Raw genomic sequence first — 7217 nt, 5'->3', positions numbered from 1 at the left:
CTATTACAGGGAAAATTCCCTGGGTAGAGAAAATATTCCCACTTAATTTTTATTCCCTTAATTTTTTTCCTGACCTGGTACATTCACAGGGCCAAAGGTTCGAAAAAATCATTTTGGCTCCATATCACCATTCTCTTTCAGGGAAGCAAGCAAGTATATATAGTACTTGTCTAAGCCTACCAAAGGGTACTATGGAAACAGATTTGGAATCAGCTACCAGAAAACCAGCTTCCCATTTGGGCAGCCACATCAGTGCTGAGGGTAAGTACATTAGACCCTGCCTGAGGATATGTAATTTTCCCATTCCACAAATCTTACTGAAAATTTCAATGGTCATCATTAACCTAAATAATATTTCTTACAAAAAAAAAGCTAAAGCAAGTTATAGTGTCAAAAATCTGGAAACTAGGTGCTTCCCTGGTGGCGCAGTGGTTGAGAGTCCACCTGACGATGCACGGGACACGGGTTCGTGCCCCGGTCTGGGAAGATCCCACATGCCGTGGAGCGGCTAGGCCCGTGAGCCATGGCCACTGAGCCTGCGCGTCCGGAGCCTGTGCTCTGCAATGGGAGAGGCCACAACAGTGAGAGGCCCGCGTACCGAAAAAACAAAACAAAACAAAACAAAACAAAATTCTGGAAACTAAATGACATTCTGAAACTTTCATGATGGACTCATTGGTATGGAAGAGTAAGTAATAATACAGCTCTAATCATTCCAATAAAAAAGTGAAGATGGGAGGCTGAAGGAGATTCAGTGACTAAGAAGAAGGTAGCTGTAAGTAGGAAGATGGTGGCAGCCAAAAAGCAAAGTCATCCATCAAACTTTGGCTTTGTAAGTAAGTAATCCACTTTTCTACACTGGGAAGGTAGTTGGCATTAGAGCAGTGGCAGAAGCTCTTCTTTAAAATGAGAAAAAAATGAGAAAAATAGTATTATCTGCACAATATTGATCTACAAAGTAAATGAAATAACTTCTCTAAAGGGATTAGGAGTTTTTTCTTCCTTTTTGTTTGTGAGTTTTGAACTTATTTGTTATGGGTCAGTGATTTAAATCTTCTCTTAGGGTCCAGTTATTTAATATCCAATGAAATACTGTCTATTTATAGAAGTTTTAGACATTTTAAAACTTTTTAGAGAATTAATAGATTCTAAGCTATAGTATCTCTTCATTTTTCCCTCTGAACTATTCGTGTTCTTCCCTCTTCCATCTCCCCCAGGACTCTCTGAAGTAAAATTTTACTATCCTTACTCATTAACAGTTTCAAATTCTTTTTTAATTTAGAGGTAACAGGATACGTACAAATGTCAAACGGTATCATTTGCCTTGTGGGGACACATATATCTTTTCACTGTAGTTACTCTGGTTTAGGCATCCCTCACATTAGGTTTTTGGTGGTTTGCCTATATTCTACCTCACGGGAACCACACGTGTAATAAAACAACCATACAATTTATTGTGGCAAATGTTACTTAACTAGATTACAACATGCTATACTGAGATTTTAAAACATAGTTAAATTAAGGTTGATCATTATTTTACTTGCCTAAGGTCAAGAATTCTTGCCAGAATTCTAAGGCACTAATTCTAAGGCATCCAAAACGATGAGTTTCTTTTCTTTAGACATGTGATTAGTTCACTGTTTCAATAGAGTAAAAATGGGCCTTTTTCTTAAGGATCATAGACTTCTGCTTATTCTCTGAACCATTTTTCTAAAAATACCACACAAGTAAAGCCAACAGAGCAGTACTGTACCTATTACTTTTATTAAATTTTATTGTTAAATCTTAAAGTACTGAAATCCTAAGATAGAATTATTTTCCTTTTTTGAATTCGCTGTCATTGTTGGAATAAAATATTGAGAGGAAATAATTTGCTAAACTAAATGCCTTGATTTTTAATTATCACTGATTATTTTGTTGCTTGTTCCAAATGAAATACATATTTTTTAAGTATCAGTGATAATTTTGTTGCCTGTCCACAACTTTTAAAGCATTGTACTTTATTAGTTAGAAATATGTAATCTTCATAAAAATATATTTTCACAACTTTAAAATAAACTTTAAAGTACCAGCTAAATGGTTTATGATTTTCAAGAATGTAGACCCAAGTATATTGCTATTGTAGCAGTAAATTATCGTAATTTTAGAACAATTTCTATAACATACTTGTTTTGTTAATTATTTGTAATTATTACAACCTATCGAACGAAATCATTACAGTTGTTAGATACTAAACATAAGGTTTCCTATAAGTTGATTAGCTCCTATTTAGAAGGAACCATCTTTTTAACCTCAACATGCATAAGTCATTTTAATCATGGTCCTTATTTATTATCTAACACATCAAACATTAAATGAATTACTGATAACAATATTGGGCAGGCAGATAATTTAACTATAAACTCAATTAGTTTTTCTGTGGGCCCTTCTGCTCCCATGGCTTTAGCACATAAACTTCATTTACCATTTCCCCATTGGACTTTTCCCTCTTTCTTCAGGTCATTTCCACATCTTTCTTCTTACAGGGCATCTTGTCTCAGACTGACTATTTGATTCTTCCATCTCTTTATTCTCTGAACTGGAAATTTCATCAACATCTCCTCACAGCTTTTTCTTCAGTCAGACTCTGCTTTTATTTTCTTTTTAGTCAGCTTAGTCATCTTTATAATTTGGTGCAGGAAAATATCAATAATGGTGTTTCTTACTGTAGAACTTGCATTAGACAGGAAGTTCATAGATCTGATTTCTACATCTTCCATTAAACTCTGGCTGGAAGATTATATTCTTGTTCAGGGACTTAGCACTGTCTTTGTCAAATGAAGGATCCAAAATAGGTTATCTTTAAAATCTTTGCAACTTTAAATATGCTCAGTCTACAAATTCGAATAGGTTTCAATATATTCCTGCTTCCTCAAAGTGAATGTAATAGGATGAAAATAATTTATTCTATGGATCATCTTGACTCTATCTTACATGAGTCCTTTAGGAAAATTCTCTAAATAGGGCTTGAGAACTGCTCCCCAGTGCCCACTGTGTACCTACATTTTCTTTCTACCAGGTGTAGATTTGGGTAATTTTTTTTTTTTTTTACTTTAGAAAACTAGTGTATTTTTTTCTTTTTTCTTTTCTTTTTTTCCTGTCCTTTTTCAAATTCTTTTCCCATTTAGGTTACTACAGAGTATAGAGCAGAGTTCCCTGTGCTATACAGTAGGTCCTTGCTGGTTATCTATTTTAATTATAGCAGTGTGTACATGTCAATCCCAAACTCACCCCACCTTTCACCCCGTTAACTATATGTTCATTCTCTAAGTTTATGAGTCTGCTTCTGTTTTGTAAATAAGTTCGTTTGTATCATTTTTTTTAGATTTTTTTAGATATAAGCGATATCATGATATTTGTCTTTAATATTTTTGAATAATATTCTTTCCAAAGTGTGCCAATGTCACTGAGCCATAGGGGAAGACTACCGAAAATTGGCAAATCCATTGTGTAAAGTCCCTTTGTTTAGAATATGTATGTTTCCAAAGATATCTTAGGAAGAAATTTAGCCTTTGTATCTCAGACTAAGCAAAAGGAAATGTACCTACATTTCATCAAGAGTCATAATTTCTACCACAGTGCAGTTAATCACAAGCATCAAAATACTCAGTCCCTTTGCTGAAATAGTCAACTGGTATTTCTTGCCCTGACTTTTTTTAATAAGTTGTGGTGAACCCTCTGACTTATGCCCCAAAGCTAAAGAATGCCAGCTTTGCATTAAAAACTATTTAAATGATTATAGTAAGGAGTTTCTTCTTTTAGTGGGGAAGAGAGCAACTATCAAAACAGGTAAAATCTAGATATGACTTACTATTTTATTTGATGCCGAGAATAAAGGCTGTTGGAATGCCTTGATTGTTCTCTGACCTTTGGTGTCCATTGTCTTAAGAAGAGAACAAGATTGAAAAATACAATCCATTTTTGGGAAGGAAAACATTCCCGATTATGGAATACCTACAACACTCTATAAAAATATCTAACAAACTGATTTTCCTCTATCTCACTGATGATAATAGAAAACAAAAAATAAAAAACAACATAAAAAATATGCCTAGTCTTTAGTATTGTACCAAGGTACCAGGAAAGAATTTCCTGATAATATTCGAGGTTATTAAGAAAATTTATGGAATACTATGATGAATAATTAACATATGCCTCAATATTTTAATAAGAATTATATAAGATAGGATATAAAAAATACCAGGCAGAATGGCTGACACATATAAGATCAATTTTTCTCCCTGAATACTAGAATACACATATTTCTGGGTATTTCCATCTTATGAATAGCTTTTCCATGTGGATATTTAGATTCATCTTACCAAAACTCTGTCTTTTTCCATGGTTTATTTAAATCTAGATGCTAAATTGTTTTTAAATGTTCTTTAAAAATACTTCTTCAATAAAGATACTAAGTTATTATCAAATAGAGTTACTGTCCTGACTGTCCTGGGAAATGTTCAACAAAACTCTTCAGATAATCATCTGATTTCATGAACTACAACTTCTTTCACAGCCTACCAACTAATATAAAAAATTGTTCCCCACTAAATTGTGAAAAATCACCCTTCCTCATTTCAGTAATTTCCTGGAATTTCTTCTTTTACATAATGCTACATTCAATGTAACATTCACTGTTCACTGAACTCAGACCTTTACATTTCTCAATTTCAACATATAAAATCTGTTAATTTCATATATAAAATATGTAACAGAAAATTTTTAGTTTTTACTTATTCCTAACTGCCTTCTAAATGGATCAGAATAATTGGATGGATGTTACAAAGTCGGACTTTTAAGTACTTTAGCATTAAAAAGTGAGTATAGTGTGTGAGCTAGTTAAAGTCACAACCTGATGCAGTTAGCATTCTAATCAAAAATTTGCTCCCAGGGGTGATGGGTTAGCATTACACCAGAAAGATCTTAATCCATACTAAATAATCCATATCTTGATGTAAACCAGATGCTTTGATAAGTAGCATAATAAATGATATTAATAGTTTGATCAATGAGTATGATGAATGTTAGAAATGGGTTCCCATGGGTAAAATTAAGGCCATTCAAGATCTGTGGTTTTGCTAAAATTCTTTGGAGATAGTTCTTCCCTTGGCATGAATAGTGTGTAAGACTCCAGCCAGGTCTGTAGCCTTTATTTAGGAATGGAGCCCAAGATATGATTTTCCAAATTGTTCTATGTCCTGCCATCATTAGTATGACTTCTGGTTGCCTGATGACTACTAGGTTAAAATATTTCTCCTTCTGGCATGATTTCAAGTGAGCTTTTTGGAATGACGTGAAGTGAACATGCCCTGAAAGCCAGTAATATATCATGAATCTTGCCAAACGATCTGTATGAAAAGGTTTTATGTCTACACATGAATGAATGATTGTTTAGTTAATGTCTATGTGTGTGGCAGATATGATCTGAGAATTTGTTTACTTTCATTATAAGCTGGTAGTGACCAGTTACATGGTAGAGTAAACTCTGACTATCACAAACATTTTAGAGGACTACTAATAAAAGATCTTTGAGCTGTTGATGACTTTTTTGGGTTAGGTCAGTTTGCAACAGAACTTCTGTTGATGATCACCCTGGAAGTTGTGAATGCAAGTTTGGAAGCAGAAACAAGAAACACCTGAATTATTCTGCCCCCCGAAAAGGGCTAGCATTTGAGATTGGGATGTTTAGAAAGAAAGAGATGGGGACAAGATCTGGAGGCTATGTGGAAAAAAGCAGAGAACATGAACCTCCACTCCTACAGGAAAAGGAAGAAGAGGCTGGAGAGTAAACGTATATGATGAGGAATTTTAAGGCATTTGCTGGTCAAGGTCTGATATAAACCTCCTCCTGTTCTATGGAATAAAGGTACTGAGATCTGCATTATATAAAGCAAGGGGAGGTTTATAGTTAGGATACAAATGTACTTAAACATTAACTCTTAGGTAGCTAATGTCCTGTTTGGGTCTCTGTGTTTATATTTGATTATTCTTTGAGTGTACTAAATAATTTCTCTTTCCACAGGGATATAGGTTAATAATAAATGTGTGGTGTTGGATGAGACTGAGAGTCAGGAAACCTGAATTCTTCCCTTCATTCTCTTAAAAACTATGTCGGAAACTTCTTCTCTGAAGGCTTTTGTCTCAACATCTGCAGAAAATAAGATGTTTGAACTAGCTGATCCCTGAGTTTCTTCGGCTCTATCCACCACACTCCCATTATATGTCTATATCAATATACAAAATTCAGTGGTTCAGGTAGTAGAAAGTTCTATATAAAAAAAATAATCCAAAGTAAAAAAGAAAGTAGAATTTGTGACCCTGCAATGGAGGCACATATAGTGCATATAGCAAATAAAACAGCAAATAACTCATTTTCTCAAGTTAAATAACATGTATACAAAACCACAATAATATGTTAAATATGGCAATTAAAATTTGAAAAGATTAAGAAAGAGAAGCTTTCAAAAAAACCTATACATATATGAGAGGATTTTAAACCTCGTTCATACATAAAGATATACAAATAAAACATGAGATTCTATGTTTTTTCCATCAGATAGACAAATATGAAAAGTTGGATAATATCTAGTGTTGGTGGGAGAGTAAGGAAATAAGCATTGTCACAAGTTTTCGGGGAGGATGTAAAAGGATGCAAGTGTTCTGAGGGGAATTTGGCCATCAAAATGCATAATGCATGTTCTCTTCATTCCAGTATTTCACATCTATTAATGTGATCTTGGATTGACTCGCAAGAAGGCATCAAAACACATATATTCAAAGTTATTCATTGCAATATTATAATTAAAACAAATTAGAAAGAATTAATGACCAATAAATAGGAAAGTGGTTAAATGATTTATAATGTCAATATAATGAAACATTATATAGCTTTTATGCAGATGAAAGATCACTATCTGTATTGTTGATATAGACAGAGATATCATATAAAAATTATAACTGAATCACTGCAAAGGTATCTGCATACATCTTTTTAAATATTAATTAAATTATTCTAGAAGAATACATAAGAAACTTGATAGTGGTTAATTTTTGAGACAAGTCAGCATGGTGCCAGAGGGACAAAGTACTGTCTTTCCATTAATAAGAACCATTTGAATGATATATGTTACTTTTATTTTAAAATGGTAATGAACCTGGGGTTTTATAAGTGTATCAAT

The sequence above is a fragment of the Lipotes vexillifer genome, unplaced genomic scaffold (assembly GCF_000442215.2).
Source record: "Lipotes vexillifer unplaced genomic scaffold, Lipotes_vexillifer_v1.1 scaffold1404, whole genome shotgun sequence".
Taxonomy (NCBI): domain Eukaryota; kingdom Metazoa; phylum Chordata; class Mammalia; order Artiodactyla; family Lipotidae; genus Lipotes; species Lipotes vexillifer.
Note: the sequence above shows the minus strand (reverse complement) of the source record.